This window comes from Phocoena phocoena, chromosome 10 (genome assembly GCF_963924675.1).
Source record: "Phocoena phocoena chromosome 10, mPhoPho1.1, whole genome shotgun sequence".
NCBI classification, from domain to species: domain Eukaryota; kingdom Metazoa; phylum Chordata; class Mammalia; order Artiodactyla; family Phocoenidae; genus Phocoena; species Phocoena phocoena.
The window spans coordinates 88507746-88530837 of record NC_089228.1 but is presented as its reverse complement, the minus strand read 5'-3'; the positions used below and the strand labels follow the sequence as shown (position 1 = coordinate 88530837).

The window sequence follows — 23092 nt, the reverse complement described above, 5'->3', positions numbered from 1 at the left end:
AACATTCTATCACGTACACCAACAGTGTTTTTGAACATTTTTAAAAATATCTTGCGAATGTCAGTATTCGGGGTGAAGATCAAGGGTTCTGGAAGGTTCGCACTGTGTGTCTGCACCCGGCTGGAAACACAGGCTTACACAACAGCCTTGCCCTCCTCACACCTGGCTGGGGTTTTGCAGAGCCAGTAGGAGGAGGCGATGACCACACCTGTCTTTATTTCTAGGAAGTCAGACAATGGCTTAGGAGATTTTACTTGGGAGGGAGAAAGAACATTTAAGAGGAATATTTAAATCGTAAGAGAAAGAAATGGAAACTTGTTTCTTGGGGATTCGCTGAAGAAAGAAAGGAGAAAAATCCCACCTATCCAGCATGATTAAAGTGGCCCTTTGCACTTAGATGAATGTATCAGGGTATAAATTAGTTGTTTCTACACTTTAGATCTGAAGGGAATGGGAAAAAGTCAAAAAACAAAACAAAGCAAAGAAAAAGGATAATTCACCATAATACTCTCAAAAGCCAAAGTTGACTAACACTAGCGCCCAGGTTATTCTAAGACGTGGATTTTCTGATGACAGGACTGGGAACCCTCCGTTCCTCCTAGGTGTCCCCTCGACCTCCCGGGAGGCCTTCCGCCCACTGCCACTCTGCTCTCACCCAGGAAGCTGTTGGCTATTCCTTCATCTGTTCTTTTCTGGGCTCCCCAGTTTCCTTCCAGCAGATCACTCCACTCCAACAAACATACAAATGTTCCTTGTCATGGATACACGTCCTATGTAGATTTACTCTATAGTTAGTGAAGTAGCAGACTCATTTTACAGTTCATAAACTAAGTTTGGATTCATGCTCAACCTCGCTACCAAAGCTTTTGCAGCTAAGAGCTGCAGCTCACATCACATGCCCTGAGTTGCCCCTACCTCTGTGCCTATCACCCATCAGCGGGATCTATTTTCTCTGCAGAAGCACATGCATTGCCCCACGCCGACAGTCACTGGTTTTAGCATTGGCTAATCACCAATACCGTTGTGTTAAGCGAGATTCATAGATGCTGATTGCATTTATTGCATAAATTACTTCATTATTAAAATCAGGTCATTTGAGTCCCCAAACCATTAACATGAAGGTTATTAACATAATTTCATAAGCTAATAAATCAAGCACAGGAAAAGAATTAAAGGGTTCTTAGTGATAAGTGTTTCTTCAGAGATTAAGGAACACAATTTTCTTACGCATATATTAACATTTTACGAGTGGGTTCTTGCAAGAGCAGTTTTTTCTCTCTCCATACGTGACTCACACTCTGTCTTCTTCATACTTGGCCTCTGAAACTCATTTTCAGAATTAAGGTGGTTTTTTTTTTTTTCCTTTTCAAAGAACTATAAAGCAGTTTTCTGTTTTTGATGATGAATGTGTAAGAATACATAGAAATTTTATTTTTTAATATCTTTATTGGAGTATAATTGCTTTACAATGGTGTGTTAGTTTCTGCTCTATAACAAAGTGAATCAGCTATAAATGTACCTGTATCCCCATATCTCCTCCCTCCTGCATCTTCCTCCCACCCTCCCTAACCCACCCCTCTGGGTGGACACAAAGCACCGAGCTGATCTCCCTGTGCTATGCGGCTGCTTCCCACCAGCTATCTATTTTCCATTCGGTAGTGTATATATGTTCGTGCCACTCTCTCACTTTGTCCCAGCTTACCGTTCCCCCTCCCTGTGCCCTCAAGTCCATTCTCTATGTCTGCGTCTTTTTTCCTGTCCTGCCCCTAGGTTCTTCAGAACCTTCTTTTTTTTTTTTTTTAAGATTCCATATATATGTATTAGCATACAGTATTTGTTTTTCTCTTTCTGACTTACTTCACTCTGTATGACAGACGCCAGGTCCATCCACCTCACTACAAATAACTCAATTTCATTTATTTTATGGCTGAGTAATATTCCATTGTATATATATGCCACATCTTCTTTATCCATTCATCTGTCGATGGACACTTAGGTTGCTTCCATGTCCTGGTTGTTGCAAATAGAGCTGCAGTGAACATTGTGGTACATGACTCTTTTTGAATTATGGTTTTCTCAGGGTATGTGCCCAGTAGTGGGGTTGCTGGGTCACATGGTAGTTCTATATTTAGTTTTTTAAGGAATCTCCATACTGTTCTCCATAGTGACTGTATCAATTCCCACCAACAGTGCAAGAGGGTTCCCTTTTCTCCACACCCTCTCCAGCATTTTATTGTTCGTAGATTTTCTGATGGTGGCCATTCTGACTGGTGTGAGGTGATACCTCATTGTAGTTTTGATTTGCATTTCTCTATTAATTAGTGGAGTTGAGCATTCTTTCATGTGTTTGTTGGCAATCTGTATATCTTCTTTGGAGAAATGTCTATTTAGATCTTCTGTCCATTTTTGGATTGGGTTGTTTGTTTATTTGATATTGAGCTGCATGAGCTGCTTGTAAATTTTGGAGATTAATCCTTTGTCAGTTGCTTCATTTACAAATATTTTCTCCCATTCTGAGAGTTGTCTTTTCATCTTCTTTATGGTTTGCTGTGCAAAAGCTTTTAGTTTCATTAGGTCCCATTCGTTTATTTTTGTTTTTATTTCCATTTCTCTAGGAGGTGGGTCAAAAGGGATCTTGCTGTGATTTATGTCATAGAGTGTTCTGCCTATGTTTTCCTCTAAGAGTTTGATAGTGTCTCGCCTGACATTTAAGTCTTTAATCCATTTTGAGCTTATTTTTGTGTATGGTGTTCGGGAGAGTTCTAATTTCATTCTTTTACATGTAGATGTCCAGTTTTCCCAAAACCACTCATTGAAGAGGCTGTCTTTTCTCCATTGGATATTCTTGCCTCCTTTATCAAAGATAAGGTGACCATATGTTCATGGGTTTATCTCTGGGCTTTCTATCCTGTTCCATTGATCTATATTTCTGTTTCTGTGCCAGTACCATACTACCGTGATTACTGTAGCTTTGTAGTATAGTCTGAAGTCAGGGAGCCTGATTCCTCCAGCTCCGTTTTTCTTTCTCAAGATTGCTTTGGCTACTTGGGGTCTTTTGTGTTTCCATACAAATTGTGAAATTTTTTTGTTCCAGTTCTGTGAAAAATGCCATTGGTAGTTTGATCGGGATTGCACTGAATGTGTAGATTGCTTTGGGTCGTATAGAAATTTTCACAAAGTTGATTCTTCCAGTCAAAGAACATGGTATATCTCTTCATCTGTTTGTATCATCTTTAATTTCTTTCATCAGTGTCTTATAGTTTTCTGCATACAGGTCTTTTGTCTCCTTAGGTAGGTTTATTCCTAGATATTTTATTCTTTTTGTTGCAATGGTAAATGCAGTGTTTTCTTAATATCTCTTTCAGATTTTTCATCATTAGTGTATAGGAATGCCAGAGATTTCTGTACATTAATTTTGTATCCTGCTACTTTACCAAATTCATTGATTAGCTCTAGTAGATTTCTGGTAGAATCTTTAGGATTATCTACATATACTCTCATGTCATCTGCAATCAGTGACAGCTTTACTTCTTCTTTTCTGTTTTGGATTCCTTTTATTCCTTTTTCTTCTGATTGCTGTGGCTAAAACTTCCAAAACTACGTTGAATAATATTGGTGAGAGTGGGCAACCTTGTCTTGTTCCTGATCTTAGTGGAAATGGTTTCAGTTTTTCACCATTGAGAACGATGTTGGCTGTGGGTTTTTGATTTATGGCCTTTATTATGTTGAGGTAGTCTCCCTCTATGCCTGCTTTCCGGAGGGTTTTTATCATAAATGGGTGTTGAATTTTGTCGAAAGCATTTTCTGCATCTATTGAGATGGTTATATGGTTTTTATCCTTCAGTTTGTTAATATGGTGTATCACATTGATTGATTTGCATATATTGAAGAATCCTTGCATTCTTGGGATAAACCCCACTTGATCATGGTGTGTGATCCTTTTAATGTGCTGTTGGATTCTGTTTGCTAATATTTTGTTGAGGATTTTTGCATCTATGTTCATCAGTGATATTGGCCTGTAGTTTTCTTTCTTTGTGACATCTTTGTCTGGTTTTGGTATCAGGGTGATGGTAGCCTTGTAGAATGTGTTTGGGAATGTTCCTTCCTCTGCTATATTTTGGAAGAGTTTGAGAAGGATAGGTGTTAGCTCTTCTCTAAATGTTTGATAGAATTCGCCTGTGAAGCCATCTGGTCCTGTGCTTTTGTTTCTTGGAAGATTTTTATACACAGTCTCAATATCAGTGCTTGTGATTGGTCTGTTTATATTTTCTATTTCTTCCTGATTCAGTCTCGGAAGATTCTGCTTTTCTAAGAATTTGTCCATTTCTTCCAGGTTGTCCATTTTATTGGCATAGAGTTGCTTGTAGTAATCTCTCATGATCCTTTGTATTTCTGCAGTGTCAGATGTTGCTTCTCCCGTTTCATTTCTAATTCTATTGATTTGAGTCTTCTCCCTTTTTTTCTTGATGAGTCTGGCTAATGCTTTGTCAATTTTGTTTATCTTCTCAAAGAACCAGCTTTTGTTCTTATTGATCTTTGCTATTGTTTCCTTCATTACTTTTTCATTTATTTCTGATCTGATATTTATGATTTCTTTCCTTCTCCTAACTTTGGGGATTTTTGTTATTCTTTCTCTAATTGCTTTAGGTGTAAGGTTAGGTTGTTTATTTGAGATTTTTCTTGTTTCTTGAGGTAGGATTGTACTGCTATTAACTTCCCTCTTAGAACTGCTTTTGCTGCATCCCATAGTTTTTGGGTTGTCATGTTTTCATTGTCATTTGTTTCTAGGTAACTTTTGATTTCTTCAGTGATCTCTTGGTTATTAAGTAGTGTATTGTTTAGCCTCCATGTGTTTGTATTTCTTACAGTGTTTTTCCTGTAATTGATATCTACTCTCATATAGCATTGTGGTCAGAAAATATACTTCAAACGATTTCAATTTTCTTAAATTTACGAAGGCTTGATTTTTGATCCAAGATATGTTCTATCCTGGAGAATGTTCCCTGGGCACTTGAGAAGAAAGTGTATTCTGTTGTTTTCTCATGGAATGTCCTATAAATATCAGTTAAGTCCATCTTGTTTAATGTATCAATTAAAGCTTGTGTTTCCTTATTTATTTTCATTTTGGATGATCTGTCCATTGCTGAAAGTGGGGTGTTAAAGTCCCCTACTATGATTGTGTTACTATCAATTTCCCCTTTTATGGCTGCTAGCATTTGCCTTATGTATTGAGGTGCTCCTATGTTGGGTGCATAAATATTTACAATTGTTGTATCTTCTTCTTGGACTGATCCCTTGATCATTATGTATTGGCGTTCTTTGTCTCTTGTAATAGTGTTTATTTTAAAGTCTGTCTTGTCTGATATGAGAATTGCTACTCCAGCTTTCTTTTCGTTTCCATTTGCATGCAATATCTTTTTCTATCCCCTCACTTTCAGTCTGTATGTGTCCCTAGGTCTGAAGTGGGTCTCTTGTAGACAGCATATATATGGGTCTTGTTTTTTTATCCATTCAGCCAGTCTATGTCTTTTGATTGGAGCATTTAATCCATTTACATTTAAGGTAATTATCAATATGTATGTTCCTATTACCATTTTCTGAATTGTTTGGGGTTTGTTATTGTAGGTCTTTTCCTTCTCTTGTGTTTCCTGCCTAGAGAAGTTCCTTTAGCATTTGTTGTACAGCTGGTTTGGTGGTGCTGATTTCTCTTAGCTTTTGCTTGTCTGTAAAGGTTTTAATTTCTCCATCGAACTGGAATGAGATCCTTGCTGGGTAGAGTAATCTTGGTTGTAGTCTGTTCCCTTTCATCACTTTAAATATGTCCTGCCACTCCCTTCTGGCTTGTAGAGTTTCTGCTGAAAGATCAGCTGTTAACCTTATGGGGATTCCCTTGTATGTTTTTTGTTGTTTTTCCCTTGTTGCTTTTAATATTTTTTCTTTGTGTTTAATTTTTGATAGTTTGATTAATATGTGTCTTGGCATGTTTCTCCTTGGATTTGTCCTGTATGGGACTCTCAGTGCTTCCTGGACTTGATTGACTATTTCCTTTCCCATGTTAGGGGAGTTTTCAACTATAATCTCCTCAAATATTTTCTCAGACCCTTTCTTTTTCTCTTCTCCTTCTGGGATCCCTATAATTAGAATGTTTATGCATTTAATGTTGTCCCAGAGGTCTCTGAGACTGTCCTCAGTTCTTTTCATTCTTTTTTCTTTATTCTGCTCTGCAGTAGTTATTTCCATTATTTTATCTTCCAGGTCACTTATCCATTCTTCTGCCTCAGTTATTCTGCTACTGCTTCCTTCTATGTAATTTTTAATTTCATTTATTGTGTTGTTCATCATTGTTTGTTTGCTCTGTAGTTCTTCTAGGTCCTTGTTAAACATTTCTTGTATTTTCTCCATTCTGTTTCCAAGATTTTGGATAATCTTTACTATCATTACTCTGAATTCTTTTTCAGGTAGACTGCCTATTTCCTCTTCATTTGTTTGGTCTGGTGGGTTTTTACCTTGCTCCTTCATCTGCTGTGTGTTTCTCTGTCTTCTCATTTTACTTAACTTACTGTGTTTGGGGTCTCCTTTTTGCAGGCTGCAGGTTCATAGCTCCCATTGTTTTTGGTGTCTGCCCCCAGTAGCTAAGGTTGGTTCAGTGGGTTGTGTAGGCTTCCTGGTGGAGGGGACTGGTGCCTGTGGCTGAGGCTGGATATTGTCTTTCTGATGGGCAGGACCGCGTCTGGTGGTGTGTCTTGGGGTGTCTGTGACCTTATTATGATTTTAGGCAGCCTCTCTGCTAATGGATGGGGTTGTGTTCCTGTCTTGCTAGTTGTTTGGCATAGGGTGTCCAGCACTGTAGCTTGCTGGTCGTTGAGTGGAGCTGGGTCTTAGCGTTGAGATGGAGATCTCTGGGAGAGCTTTTGCCATTTGATATTACGTGGAGCTGGGAGGTCTCTGGTGGACCAGTGTCCTGAACTCGGCTCTCCCACGACAGCGGCACGGGTCTGACAGTAGGCAGAGCACCACGACCTGTCAGCCACACGGCTCTTTCAGATACACCTTGGATGATAAGGACTCTGAAAATTCAAGTTACACCCGAGATTCCATTCCCCTGTGGTTACTCATCTGGATCACAGACATGTAGGACCTGTCTGCCCTGAGAGGCCACCTCCAGTATCTTCCCCATAAGCATCTTTGCCATAAACATATAAAGCAATTTTCAACTGAATCCATTAGCCTTCTGTGATATGCACTACCTATAAAATTCTTTTTTCACACTTCTTAGACTGCAAAGGCTTTGGGATGGCGGGGAAGGCAAGGTAGAGTTGGAAGGAAAAATGCCTTGGATTAGTCTTAGGTAGTGTGATTTTCATTCTAGGTGAATTTCAAATGTATTTCTAGATTTAAGAGGTTCTAGTGAAGTTCTAATTATCTCTCTAATTACAACACATACTGAGGTTAAGCGTTCTTATCAAATGGTGCATTAAAAATGGGTTTTATTCCCAGGCTGGATCTAATAGGGTGAGATACTGGCCTGAACACATAGAAATTGGTTCCCTCATTCATTTCACTTACCAGATTGTGAAAGATTCTGAGGGTCAGAACCATCATTATCCAGTGCAATGATGTTGCCTAGAAACGAAGATAAGTTCCAGTATAAATTAGACTATAATAACTTTATCCTTTGTGCAATTTGTGTAATGTTTTTGGCAAATAGCAACTGATGGATCATAATTGAAATACGTAGACTGTTGTTAGCAAAGCATTACGTGTGATTTTACAGGTGAATTGAGGAAATGGGTGGGCCAACAGTTCTTTCTAAGAACAAGTGTAGTGATCACACCACACTTTTTCCTCTATAATCTTCAGTGACTACGAATATTCCCCTGAAGAAAGCACAAACTCCCCTGGACCTCCTCCTCTCCACCTGCTTAAAACCTTTCAACAGCATCTCATTGCTCTTAGAAAAAAACATTTCTCAGCATGGCCCACAACCCCACGTAGTCTAGCCTGCCCTTATTGGTCTAGCCTCTTCTCAAAGCTGGCTTTGCTATTCTGCTTGCTTTCAGTTCTTCATAAGCACTTTTCCCCTTCCCATCACAGAGCCTTTGCACAGGTTTCCCTCTCTGATTATAATGTTCCCTGCTCTCTGAACCCATTAACTTCTGTTCATTCTTCAGATCTCAACTCAAGAGCTACTTTCTCCAGGAAGGCTCCCCTGAGCTTTGTGATTAGGTCAGATCTTTCCTGGCTGTGATAGTACCGTGAATGGCTCAATTACATGTTTGTCACATTGCCATTTTTTAAGTTTTATAGTGTGTTTTTCTCTACTTTAAACATGTTTACGTGGTAAAAAAAAAATCAAAATGAAATAAAAACATATATACTGAGCAATCTAGCTTTGATTTCTGTTCTCATTTACCCCACAACCTCTACTTTTATAGACAAACATTTTTTTTTATTAGTTCCTTATTTATCTTTCCGGTATCTCTTTTTTGCAGGGACAAGTACAAAATATGTATCTTGTTTCTCCCCTTTTTGACACAAAAAATAACATACTTTATGCGTGTTCTACAACATACTTTTTCTTCCCTAACAGTGTACTCTGGAGCTTATTCTATATCAAGACATAAAGCACCTCTCTCCTTTTAGAGCTGCGTAGAATTCTGTGAAACTCTTGCACTGTTTCTGGAACCAGTTCCTTATGCTGGCAGTTGGCTTGTTTTCAGTCTTTTACTATTACAAATAATGCTGCAATTAATAACCACATGTGCATGTCTCTGTCTTTTCCACGTGCAAGTTCTATGTGAATACCCACAAATAGGATTACTGGGTCAAAGGATAAATGCATCAGTAATTTTTTTTTTTTTTTTTTTTGCGGTACGCGGGCCTCTCACCGCCGCTGGCCCACTGCGGAGCACAGGCCCCGGACGCGCAGGCTCAGCGGCCACGGCTCACGGGCCCAGCCGCTCCACGGCATGCGGGGTCCTCCCGGACTGGGGCACAAACCCGCGTCTCCTGCATCGGCAGGCGGACTCTCAACCACTGCGCCACCAGGGAAGCCCATACATCAGTAATTTTGATAGAAATCACCGTATTACCCTTCCTGTGGGTTGTACCACTTCCCACCTTCACCAGCAAAACATGAGTGTCCATTTCCCCACAGCTTCATCAGTCGTGTTGTCCAACTTTTGGTTGGGAGGTAAGAAAGTGTACTCAGGGCAGTTTTAATGTGCCTCTGTCTTATTTTGAGTAAGGTTGAGTATCTTTTCATGTGCTTAAGGACCATTTATAGTTTTTGTGTGTATGAACTGACTGTTCATGTCTCTTTGCCCATTTTCTGTTGGGCACTTAATCTTTTCATTCCTGTTAACTAGGTGCTTTTATTAGTTGATATTAACCATTTACCTGTGATGTATGTTGCAGATGTTTTCCCCAGTTTGTCATTTGTCTTATGACTTTCCATATTGTGTTTTCAGATAGATAATATCTCTCTCCTGCTAAGACACCAGGGAGGGCAAGTCCCACAGGTCTTGGGCTACCACTATGTCCCCAAATCTGTTTCTTCATCTGTAAAAAATGTGAACCTTGTTGTAGGGCCCCTTCACCTCTGAAAGTCTATGATTTCATTTTCTCTTCTTACCTTTTGGTTTATTAAGGTTCCCCTGCCTTCCCTTCTCCTCTGCCAAACCCCGCCCCTGCCTTCCCCTCCCTTTGCCTCTCTGCCCTTGGGCTCAGCGGACACACATACCATTGGGAAATGTGGAAACTCACATGGTGTTACCTGAGAAGTGCCTAGAAGGGCTCCCTCCCCCATATATCCCACCTGATTTTCACGTGAAATTTCACCGTTAGTGATACATTGTCTTCTCAATTCCCACTAACTTTATTCAGGTCTCTGTTACTTCTTATCTGGACTTAAGCTGGTCTCCAGGTTGCTCTGCCTGGATCACTTCTTTTCACCCTTCAGTCTATGTGCTGCCTCCATATGACATTTCTTACAGAAGAGCTTTGATCATGGTACCTTCTAACTTTCTTGTATTGTCCATTTCTTTTATTGTTAAAGTTCCAAGTCCCTTCATGATAAGATCTCAAGCTGTATTTTCAGCTGCAAGTCTCATTGTGCCACCCCTGGTCCCTTTCCTCCCATTACGTAGGCTACTCACTGTCATCCATCTCCATCCTCTTCTCAGGCTGGTCCTTCCATCTGACATGTCCTCCTTTCAACCAGGTCTGATTCTACCTACGAAATATTACCCATTTCTCATCATCCTCCTCTCAAGCTGGGATTAAACTCTGCTTTCCCGGTGCCCTCATAACAGTTTGAATAAAAGATCATACTGCATGTTTTTCTTGGAAGGTATCTTAGTGGGGTATATCTTAGTGGGGTATATATTTTTCTTTGAGGGTATATTTTTTCATCCTCATAAGGTCTGTAAGTAATAGTCTCTAGGGCATTTATTGCCTAGAATTGAAGCAACGCTCACTCCCAGGAACTTTAATTTAATTTGTACAGTACTCCTGGGATGGTAGAAAGTTAGGTAAGAGTGAATTAGTTTAGCAGATTTGGTTTTTTCCTCTTAAATTATGGTTCAGTAAAATATTAGTGTATACCTTTGTGGATGGGCGTGTGTGTGTATGTTTATGGGTGTGCGCACACACAAATGCCCACACCATTGCATGCTTATGGAAAGGGAATAGTGTTGAAAGAGAGGAAAGTATATAGAGGTGAGAATAGAGGGGAACTGAAGAGAACATTCTTCACTTTATGGTTTTTCCAAGGAGCAATTGCGCTCTTTCCTGAAACCGTCCACCTCTTTGTCCTGCCAAATTATATCTTTCCCATCTCTTTGATTTTGGATAAAATTTATCCATGGAAACTTTTCTAGTTAACCCATAAAGACCACACCCCTTGCATCTCTCTGATAGGTTAACACATTCTGCATGGATGTGTTAAGACATTCTTGAAACAGTCTAGTGTATCTTGAGGCTGTCTTTTATCCATCTTATCGCCTCTTTGTCCTTCCTGAGATAGTACTTCCTAATTTAATCTTAGAGCCTTTCCAGAGGAATAGTTCATGACTCTTTGAGAGTGAAAGAATTCTGCAGGATATTTGATCTGGGTCAGACCCTAGTGCTCACCTCCATAACCCTCTCATTTAGCTGTGCCCATGGCTGCCTGGATTGAAGACTACATTGTTCCAGCCTCCCTTGCAGCTAGCTGTGGCCATGTGCCTAAGTTCTGGTCAGTGAGATGTAAGTAGAAGTGCCACATGTAACTTCCAGAAGTGATTTTTAAAGCAAGAAGGTGCTCCCTTTTAAGCCCTCTCTCCTTTCCAGTGGAGAGGGATGTCAAAATAATGGATGAAGCTTGAGAGGGACCATCTTATACTATGAGGTGTGATCCCTATGCTAAAACTGGCAGTATAGCAAGGTAGAGCCTGCGTCTGTGATGATTTTCTGCTGATGCATTTCTAGATACCTGCCCCCAGTCTTCTTTTATTTATTTATTTTAAAATTATTGATTGATTTATTTGACTGCACCGGGTCTTAGTTGCAGCACATGGGATCTTTGTTGCCACGTGCAGGATCTTCAGTTGCAGCATGCGAACTCTTAGTTGCGGCACGTGGGATCTAGTTCCCTGACCAGGGATCGAACCCAGGCCCCCTGCATTGGGAACGTGGAGTCTTAGCCACTGGACCACCAGGAAGTCCCCAGGCTTCTTTTACATGAAAGAGAAGTGAGACATTTGCCTTGGGCAGGTCTTCATTATTTAGGGTTCCATTATTCACGGCCAAACCTAATCCTAACTGAATATAGTCATAAAAAAGACCAAGATCTGGAGAATTACCAACAGGCCTCAAACAAGATTGACATATTAAATTCACTTTGGAGTGATAGTACCTCTCCTTATTTAAGCCATTCCCAGGAATTTGAAAGAAAGGAGCAAAAAAATTCCAGGCTGGCATGATACCACAAAACAAACTACCCGAGAAGATTCTTGTTGAGAATGCAGTGACGTGGGCATTACATACAGTAGAGAAACTGAGCTCCAGGAAGGAAAGTGACTCTCCCTAGACCACCCACCTCATTAGTTAGGCTCTGAACTCTCCTTCCTTGAGGTTCCTAGGCCAGTTCTCTTGCCTCAGCACGTTTTATCTGCAAATTTAATCCACTCTCCATCAGGAAAATTGGTTATACCCTGGGAAACTGGGCGGAAGCAGAGTGGAATATTCATCTTAGCTATAAGGCCGTGGGTAATCAAACACTGAGCTTTCATCTACCACCCACAAAAGAGAAGTTTAGCTTTCAAAATGTCTGCAAAAAAAGTTCTTTCAAGTTGTGTCTTTCTGACTGTAGGAAATGAGTCCTGCGTGAGATGATACATGATAAAACACTTTGTGTGGGGCTGAGAGGTGCAGTGGAAGGCAGTACTCTCCTGTCTTCCCTGTGGAGTTAGAAATCTCCAGGTCCCAGGAGTTGACAGGCGGACCAGTCACAGTTACAGTTACAAAGTTGTGCTTGAGATCATGAAATGGAAACATAAATATGACAAACATTTTCTTTGGTACTAGATGACAATTTCCCAGTGCACAGAGCTCTTCAAAAAACAATATTGCTATTTAAAAACAAACAAACAAATAATATGCTGTTTCTTTCTACTAAATCTTTCAGCATATTTCTTATTCATTGCAAATTTCTAACACCTGTCTGTGTATAAAGATGCTAAATCCGAGTTGGATATAACAAATCCTCATATAATAGGAGTTGTGCTTTTTCAAAGGCTTTCCTCCCCGTCGTTTCAGGAAAGTTGCCTATCTTAGAATCTCAGGTTTTTAACACTGACAGAAACCTCTTAGTTCAATATATAGAGAATCTAATCCCTTCATTTATAAATGAGAAACATTGAGGTCCTAAGAGAAGAAAGATTGTGCTACAGACTAGCTCAACTAGCTCTAGGTCACAGAGCTAGCTGAAGTTTTAATAAGTATCACTTCAACTGCTTTTAAATCTTTGCAGAACAGATTAAAAAGAAATATAGGACTTCCTTGGTGGTGCAGTAGTTAAGAATCCACCTGCCAATGCAGGGGACACGGGTTCAAGCCCTGTTCCGGGAAGATCCCACATGCTGTGGAACAACTAAGCCCGTGCACTGCAACTACTGAGCCTGCGCTCTAGAGCCCGGGAGCCATAACTACTGAGCCCACGTGCCACAACTACTGAAGCCCGTGCACCTAGAGCCCAGGCTTCACAACTAGAGAAGCCACCGCAATGAGAAGCCCACGCACTGCAACGAAGAGTAGTCCCTGCTCGCCGCAACTATAGAAAGCCCGTGCACAGCAACGAAGACCCAATGCAGCCAAAGAAAAAAGTTTATTAAAGAAAAAAAAACTTAAAAAAAAAAAGAAATATCTTTTCTTCTGTTTTCCAAGCCACCCAGCAGTCCAGATGAGAATCATAAATATGGATTCATAAATATGGGACAACAAAGTACTACCGTAGACAATTCAAATATTTTTCCTTTACCCTGAAAGAACAAAATGTATCATAACCATTCATTCTTTCTCACCTTTGTCGTCAGCTTTCTATGCATGGGTTGAACTGGCTTTTCTTTGCACTGAGGTGTGTGTGTGTGAAGATGTCATGTATTAACAGCTAATTAGGAGCATTTCAGAGCAGAGGTCGGCCTCGCTAACACAACCGAGTTTCTGTGTCACGGTGGTGCTGGATGCAGCTGCTGCTCTTAGGTGTCAACAAAGAAAGCCCAGTACAGTGGAGACGTTAGCCTAGGGCTAGAAGAAGCCTTCTGAGAGTAGCCAAAGTCCTCATTTGGAGCCTCCCACGTAGCTGTGTTGGCTGTTGGTCTGAGCAAACTGCTAGATGCCCGGAGGCCCCTAGTAACCCACTGCTAGCTCACAACACCTCTTATATTTACATGGAACAAACTACAGGCCCCCCAAAGGGGCAGCAAATACTTGTGAAAAGAGCCATACTGCTAAGAGAAGGAGACTGAGATTGTAGCCACCACTCTGCCTCTAACTGGGTGATGTTTCCATCCCATCGGCCTGCATTGTCAAAACAGTAGTTGGCCAAGCTTTCAGTCCTCAGACAGAAGTTGTCAGGAAAAAGTAAAACAATTAATGAAATAGCATGCTTTGGGGGAAGAGGAGAGAGAATGACATATTAATATCACATAACTAGGAGGTGATAAAATCTACATCTTCTATACATGATTTATCTGATTTACTACCTGCAGTATCACTAGTATATAAAATATCAAAGTTCTGTTTGATGCATTCCAGGGAATTCAGTATTTTGCCTTTATTGAAATTGATTAGGGTGTGGTACTTTTCACTTTTCATTTCAGACATTTAGAATGAGAAGGAATTGCTTTTCTAGCTTCAACTTAAGAAAAACAGCTAATGAATTCATCAGTATTTATTCAACAACAACTCAGTTTGCACAGGCCTGTGCTCAGAGATATTGGGATTAAAGCTTGGACCTGCCTGATTCTTGGAGTACATTTTAGGCAGCATGTAATTCATACAAATGCCCTCTTGAGCACCTATTCTAGATGAGGCAAAGAAGGCTGTTTTGACGTTACTATTTTGAGATGGCCACTTGGTAATTGCCGTCTTCACTTCCTTTTTTTTCCTTCACAGGGAACACAAACATTTCAGAACTCTTGTCACTGGTGTTTAGTGAAAACTAATAGAAACTGATTGCCATACAGAACACAAAGGATATAATTGGTTTCACAGTTACTTAGTGCTCTCCCAAAAAACAAACCATAGGGACTTCTAGCTAAACACGGCAGATAAAACAAAACGAAACAAAACATGACTGAATCTCCATTCCCTCTCGAAGCCCCACTAAGATGACAGAGAATGAAAAAGCACACATCAATAAGGACCATGGGAACAAAAGAGGAAATAGCTTTATTTTGAAGGCCAGAAAGCAGATGGATGGGCAATAACTGACCTACTAGACAGGAGAAAGCTGAATGGCAAGAGCCTGTAAGAAGCAAAGCCAAAAATCTGGTTTGATGGAGCCACCGAGGCCCCAAGAGTCTCAGCAGTAGAGGCACCAGCTGCCTCCAAAGGGGTGTGGACAAGACTGACACCAGGAGGAGTGATTAAGAATCTGTTTAAGGGGCTTCCCTGGTGGCGCAGTGGTTGAGAGTCCGCCTGCCGATGCAGGGGACCCAGGTTCGTGCCCTGGTCTGGGAAGATCCCACATGCCGCAGAGCGGCTGGGCCCGTGAGCCATGGCCGCTGAGTCTGCGTGTCCGGAGCCTGTGCTCCGCAACGGGAGAGGCCACAACAGTGAGAGGCCCGCATACCGCAAAAAAAAAAAGAATCTGTTTAAGGAATACTTGGACCTAGATTCCCTATGGTATCCTGCACCGCCAGTGACTGTACCTTCTCAACTCAGTACAAGACTGAAGGTTGATTCTCAGAAGAGGTTGAGTGAGACTGCTCTGGATGAGGGAATACTGGACACAGCTGAGGGCACTCGTGACAACTAGAAAGCAGGGAGGCTAAGAGGGGCATCTGCAGACCAACTAGTGGCACCGCCAGCAACATCTGACCCCCGGAATGCTGCATGTGTGCTGGCAGGAGAAAGGAGCCTTCCTCTTTGGGTAAATGGATCAGCCCAGGAGACGGTGTCTACAGGCACTGGGGTAACTGTGGTAAGAGTGATGTCCACATCCTAATCCCTGACGCCTGTGACTATGTTAGGTTACATGGCAAAGGGGAATTAAGGTTGCTAATCAGCCAACCACAATAGGGAGAGTGTCCTGGGTTATCCAGGTGGGCCAGTGTCATCACCAGGCTCTTTAGAAGTGGAAGAGAGAAGCAGAAGAGGTCAGAGTGATGTGATATGAAGAAGACTTGACCCACTGTTACTGGCTTTGAAGAGGGAAGGAGAAGGCCAAAGGTCAAGGAATACAAGTGGCTTCTAGAACCTAGAAAAGGGAAGGAGGCTCCAGAAAGGAATGCAGCCCTGCCGACAAGCTAATTTTAGCCCAGCAAGACGGAATCAGACATTTGACCTCCAGAACTGTAAGATAGGAAATTTGTGTTGCTTTAAGCAGCCAAGTTTGTGGTCATTTCTTACCGTTGCAATAGAAAACTAGTGCAGACACAGACTGTTGGGGGAGCCCAACGGTGAATCTCATTTGTTGCAGATCCCACGCATACACTTTCATTCCCCAGACAGGAACTTTTTAGGACTTCTCTTGAAAATGGACAGCCAAGGAGTAACAGATATTTGAAGGAAGTATCTAACATAAAAGGCAAAGTTCAAAATTCGTGAACACCACAGAGGGAAGAGACCATTCAGGGAGCAGAAGAAAATGTAAAAAACAAACAAAACTCTCAGAGAAATAAGAGAAGATATTGCATCCATGAAACAAGAACAGAGTGCTCTTGAAAAGGAGCATTCACAAGACTTAAAGCACCCTTAGGATTTCAAAATATAATAGAATAAATAAATATTAAATAGAATGGTAGAGAAATAAAGTTTTAAAAACTCCAAGAGAGAGGTCAGTGGCAACCCATCAACATGGATCTCTGTTGAAGATATCAAGAATAGGTCTTACTTTAAGAGATACCAAGTAAAATTTAAAAGAAAACAAGAGGGTAAAATTGATTGCTATGCTCAGAAACACTTGGTACTCCAGGACAAAAGTTAAGTACAACGCAACCAAATAAAGAATGATCGTCCATGTGACCGACAGAGGTATCATTTGTCAAATCTCTTATGCCCGAATAGAAGGGCGTATGATATTCTGCGGAGATAATGCTCATGAACCCCCGAAGCATGGTGTGACGGTTGGCCTGACAGATATGCTGCGGCATTCTATCCTGGCCTCCTGCTGGCCCGCAGCCTTCTCAGTTGGTTTTACGTGGACAAGATATAAATACAATGAGGAAAGCTTTGATAGTCAGCCTGGTACCTTCACCTGCTATTTGAACTAAAATTTTGCCAGGACTACCACTGGAAATAAAGTTTTCGGGGCTCTGAGGGGAGTTGTGGATGGAGGCTTATCAATGCCTCACAGTACCAAATTGTTCCCTGGTTACGACTCAGAAAGCAGGGAATTCAAAGCAGAAGTACCTCAGAAGCACATTGTGGCTCAGAACGTTGCAGAGGATGTGAGTTACCTTATGGAAGATGCTAACAAGAAACAATTCTCCCAATACATAAAGAACGACATAGCTGCAGACATGATGGAGGAGATGTACACGAAAACTGTACCACTGTATGAGAGAATCCAGCCTATCAGAAGAAGCCTAAGAAAGAAGTTTAAAAAAAAAAAGAATTGGAACTGTTCCAGAATGTCTCTTGCTCAGAAGAAAGATCAAGTAGCTCTGAAGACAAGCTGCCTCAGAGCTCAGGAGTGGACCACTGAGAGATAAATCAAACCACATTTTCCTATGAAGATTTTTCAGATAAAGACAATAAATTTATTGACAAAGCAGCGAAAACCACCACCAACAACAACAACAAAAACCTTCGTAAAAGTAAAACAAGTGAAAACAGTTTTTAAAATAAGAGAAAATAAGATTAAAAAAATTATCTGTAAAAGATATCCAATAGAAGTCCCATAATAAGTAGAAAAGTTATTAGATTGAGTCAACATGCAATTAGATGAATGAAAAAGGACCCCCACTGAGATATATCATTGTCCTTTTTTTCCAGAAGTCCAGTAACAGAGATGATTCTAAAAAATTCTAGAGAAGAAAACCTGATTATGGACAAAGGATCAGGCATCAGAAGGTCTCAGAGGTCTTAAAAATAATATTGGAAGTAGAAAAGCAGTGCCTTAACAATTCTGAAGAAAATAACTTCCACCTTAGAATTTCCGTCCACGCCGTTAGACAGGTCTGCAGGTGGGGTAGCATTTCAAACATTCAAAGTCTTTCCAGGAACCTACTACAGAATACCCTCCAAAATGAGGAGAAAGGAAGAGGACACCAGTAGACAAGAAAGAGGGCATCTACAGAAGAAAGTAGCCAAGGGAACCTCAGAGTGTTTACGATGCAACAGGGCCAGAGAAGACCGAGTCCAGATTGAATAGAAGGATGGAGGGCTCCAGAGGGATGACTCCAAGGGGGTGGGGGAAGAAATTGATCATTCATCTGTTGTTCTTAGGAAATGTATACTTACTGCAGAGTTTGGAGCTGAATAACGGGCAAGCACATAGAAAAGCTTTAGCAAACGACTCAAAACAAGACAATTACTCAGGAGCAGAGCAAAAATCCTCATGTAAGAAAGAAAATATAATCCTAGTTCACTATGAGACCTAGTTATAAGTAAATGTCCATCATTATAATAGGGTCAATATTAAATACTCATTTAACTCTGACTGGTGATATATGTCTATGTAAAGAGGATGGTGGCGAGGGAAAGTACCTATGCGTACGTATACTACTTGTGTGTAGCAGATTGCAAAAATGGCCACAATTTTCTTCTCCCTGTATCCTTCACGATGAGACTTTATAGCACCTCCCATCAAGAGGTGGAGTCTATTCCTCTTCCACTCAAATCCAGCTGGCCTTGTGAGAGAATGAAGTGGTAGTACCAGAAAGCCAGTTCTGAGCCTGGGCCTCAGGAAGCTGCGTGTGCTTCCACTCGGGCCCCCGGGACCCTGCCCATCCTCTGTGTGAACGTGCCTGGCCTCTCCTGCTAGAGGATGGAAGACCATGAGGAGAATGGAAGAACCCCCCTAGCTGAGGCCACTCTGGTCAGCCGGCCCCCAGCCACCCCAGTAACTGACCACAGCCAAGACCAGAATTGCCCAGCCCAGTCCAGTTCAAACGGCCGATCCACAGAATTGTGAGTACATAAATGGCTGGTTTAAGCCAGTACATTTGGGGACGATTTGTTACACGGCAAAAACGAACTGATACTATGCGTACATGTGCCAGTATGTCTACAGGAGGATGTTAATGCAGTGAGGTGAAGTTTTTGTGTTCTATAGTGGGAAATCATTACATCTCTCTAAATCTGAAAAAGCAAGCAACACAAGAGAAGCAGGTTGTTTAGAAACATGATGACAGAAGCAGTGAATGGATTTTAAAATGGATATCCAAGGCGTGTAAATCAGGGGTCGGGACGGATAGAGGTTTTCATTACAGGCTGTGTAGAATTGTTTGATTTTTAAAAATTAAGTACGCATTTCATTTTGATAAAACTGCAAATTAAGTGGAAATCAAAAAGAAAAATAACTAAATTTCCCAGTTATTGGTAGTCAGCTGGTGTAGGGCATCGGCCATTGCCAGCAGTAGTCACGTGTTCAACAAATGCCCCAGCAGCTGGAGGAATTTCCTCCTAACACCTTAAGCCACAACCAACCCAGTTTTCCCTTTTGATTAGTATTCAGTCTTCTAGCTTGCATACTTGTGGTTAGTACACAGTGGGAGAATAGGAAAAAAAGCACATGAAAAGTTAGATGCTGAGCGCAGACACTGCAGGTGTTCTTCACGTGGGTGGTCTCCATCCTAACAGAGTCAAATGAGGACCACAAACATCAAAACATAATGGAAAACTAGCTGCAACCAAAAGCAGGGCATGGAAAAACTGGTCACTAAAAATCATTCTGTGGTAACATTGTTGAACTGGCCTGGGGAAAAGATGGAGCAAATCCCGGTGCTCAACACAGCGAAGTGGCACTATGAGCTCAAAACACACACAACTGCAGTAACGATATCTATTGTCAGACAGTCACCCTCTTCTTCCCTCCTAGTATACTTTCTGTGCTTTAAATGTACTTTTATCTTTGCAATGATTCTTTTTAAGTCAGCTTATAGAATTCTCTTTCCTCTGTTACATTGGGAGAAAGTAAGTGATATTTTGAGAAGACACAGAAGGTAAAAATAAGATACTAGATTCTAAATGATGTGTTTATTAGTCAGAATAGATAGATGCTGTAGTAATGAAAGCCCCCAAGTCTCTAGGACTTAACATCACAGGCTACATCTTCAAAGTTAGGTCTTCAGAAGAACTCTGGTTATCTAATTCACTCAAGATCCGAGCTGATACACCCTGCCATGAGCACTTCCTCTCAAAGCTGACCGGAAGTGACAGTCAGCACTTCTGCTCGTATTTTTTTAGCCACCTTCACATGGCTGTGTCTAAATTCAAATGGGTGGGAAAATGCAATTCTACCAAGTACCCAGAAGGAGAACTGGAATATTTGTGACATATGCCAACTCAATATGCTATTCTCCCTGCTGTTCAACATAGTCATACGTCACCTAGAATATACATGAGTTCTGTGTATTTTTAATCCAAAGTATAGGAACTTTTCCTCGATGAGTTTTACTCTGGAAAATTATTGTGCTTCAGAAGCAGATGATGCATCTGACTAAGGGGGAGGGCCTGGGAGGTAACATGAGGTTTGAAAGTTACGTAAAGTAATGTGGTTTCCTTTTTTTTTCTTCCTGCGGTTTAATGATGCAGCACAGTATTTGTAGACCAATCCTGGTCTTCCTCAAGTGGTTTCTATAACAAGATAATTTTCTTTCACCCGATCACTAAGCAGTTTGCTTTTGCTTCCAAGTAAAGCCTTATTTTCGCCTAAATTTTGAAGACTGTGACTATAAGGGCACACCACTTTCTGCCTGTTTAAGAAATAATCGGGGGGCTTCCCTGGTGGCGCAGTGGTTAAGAATCCGCCTGCCAATGCACGGGACACGGGTTCGAGCCCTGGTCTGGGAAGATCCCATGCGCCACAGAATAACTAAGCCCGTGCACCACAGCTACTGAGCCTGCGCTCTAGAGCCCACGAGCCAAAACTACCGAGCCCGTGAGCCACAACTACTGAAGGCTGTGCACCTATAGCCTGTGTTGCGCAGCAAGAGAAGCCACCTCAGTGAGAAACCCGCACAACAAAGAGTAGCCCCCGCGCGGCAATGAAGATCAAATGCAAACAAACAAGAAGATTAATTAATTAATTATTTTTTTAAAAAAGAAATAATCCGAGGTGGTCTGGATGTAAAAATGCTGATGCATGCATGAGAAAACTTTATTTAAATCTCAAAGCAACAGTTGCACTTTGAGAAGGAGAGGTTCAGGTGAGCAGGGCCTGTGGATCTGGAGGATCAAAGCAGAGTTTTCAGATGAGACACCGGAGTGGGGAAGGTGGGGAGTAGGTTTCCGTCCCTGGGGACCAAGGAAGGAAACTTATTTTCCTACTGTTATTTTTGAAGAACTTCAGTGTATAAGCACTGGGCTTCTCTCTTGCATCAGGATGGAAATAGAGAAGTAGGGGTTCTAAATATTTAGCCAAAGTCCCAAAACCCTTTGATACTACAGCTTCGAATATGTCATGCATCACATCCAAGTATGGTTACACTTCCTCGCTAAAAGCCAAACAACCAGGAAGCTGAAATAATCAGAACCCTTTATTGCCTGGCAGTAAGAAGATAACACATGGCAAGGAAATCAGTTGAAATCAGGCACACCTTCAAGAGAAAAGCAATTATCAGAATGTTACAGGGTCGGGACTGATCTCAGCCAAATTTCTTAACTTCTTTAAAACATATGGCACATTCAGGCAGAAATAAACTTCGCTGAGATGAACCATTTACCACATGTGGCTCATTTTGAACTCCAAAATCTTTAGTGTGGAAGGTTCCATCTAGTCAGAATTATAAGCAGTAAGTTCTTTAACATGAGGCCTAAGGAGATCTGTTGTGAATATTTGTTGTGGATACTCAGACCCATAAGTATGTGCCTTAAACTTTAAACCATCTATTCAGGGTTCTGAGAGAACCCCTAGCTCTTACTCATGAACATGCTGGTGACATGTGACAACCAGGGGTCTGAAGGAGTGATCTGAGCTGGTCTGCTAAAATCGCCTCTATGTGAGAACCTTGGGGCTAGACCACTTCTGTCTTACAGAAATATGATGCAGGACATAAGTGTGAGCCTCAGAAGTAATTTTAATTTTTCTAATAGCTACATTAAAGAAATGTAAAAATAAACTAGCAAAATAAATTGTAATATTTTTTATTTAACCCAATATATCCAAAATATTATCATTTCAACAGGTAACAATATAAGAAATTATTCATGAGGTGTTTCCCATAGTGTTTTTTTTTCCCTGCTAAATCTTTGAAGTCTGGTGTATAATTTACACTACAGGACACCTCAGCATGGATGAACGTCCCTTCAAGAGCTCAGTAGCTACATGTGGCTAGTGGCTATCTTGTTGGATAACACAGGTCTGGATGGCTGTTAAGGACTTTGTGTTTGTCCCTCCAAAATTTATGTGTGGAAACCTAACCCCCAATGGTCGGTATCAGGAGGTGGATTTGGGATGTAATTATGTTTAGATAAGGTCATGAGGATGGAGTTCCCCCCACCCTCACCCTGCCATGCTGGGTTAGTGTCCTTATAGGAAGAGACTAGAGCTTGTTCTCTCGGCCATGTGAGGATACAAGGGGAAGACAGCTGTTTGCAAACCAGGAAGAGGTTCCCACCAGACACCAGTTTTGCCAAAGCCTTAATCTTGGACTTCAGCCTCCAGAACTGAGAGAAATAAATGTTGTGTAAGCTCCCCCAGTCACGGTATTCTGTGATAGCAGCCTGAGCAGACTTAAGTCAGTGGCTTTGCTTTTTTCCACTATCAGTTTGAATGCCATGGTTCTCTGTCTCTGTAGTTAGAATGTAAGTATTAGAAAGGCAGGGACCAAAACTTATGCTCACAGCCGTAAATCCATCGCCTAGCACAGTGCCTGACACGAAATCAGCACCTATGGTTGAATGAATATGAGTACGTGTATGCACTCTCTGTCAGCTGTGTCCTCTTGCTTCCTGTGGTGATGGACAGCAGATAGAATACAGGCATTTCTGCTTGGTCACTTCATGCCAGTTTTGTGTGGGTACATTTGTACCTAAAGAATTGCCCAGTGAGAACTAAAGATGTGACTTCTTGGATTTATCCAAAAAAATTATATTCGGGAGGAGGACGAAATAGGTAAAGGGAATCAGCTGTATGACGATGGATGGAAACTAAATTCTGGGTGGTAAGCAAGCTGTAGTGTATATAGAAGTAGAAATATAATGTTGTACACGTGAAACTTGT

At 41.3% G+C, this 23092-nt stretch overlaps 1 pseudogene; it reads left to right on the top strand.

Annotated features, from left to right (window-relative positions):
- LOC136129694 (large ribosomal subunit protein uL18-like) overlaps positions 1–17417 on the top strand; it is a 33185-nt pseudogene extending 15768 nt beyond the window's left edge.
- Positions 17418–23092: the final 5675 nt, after the last annotated feature.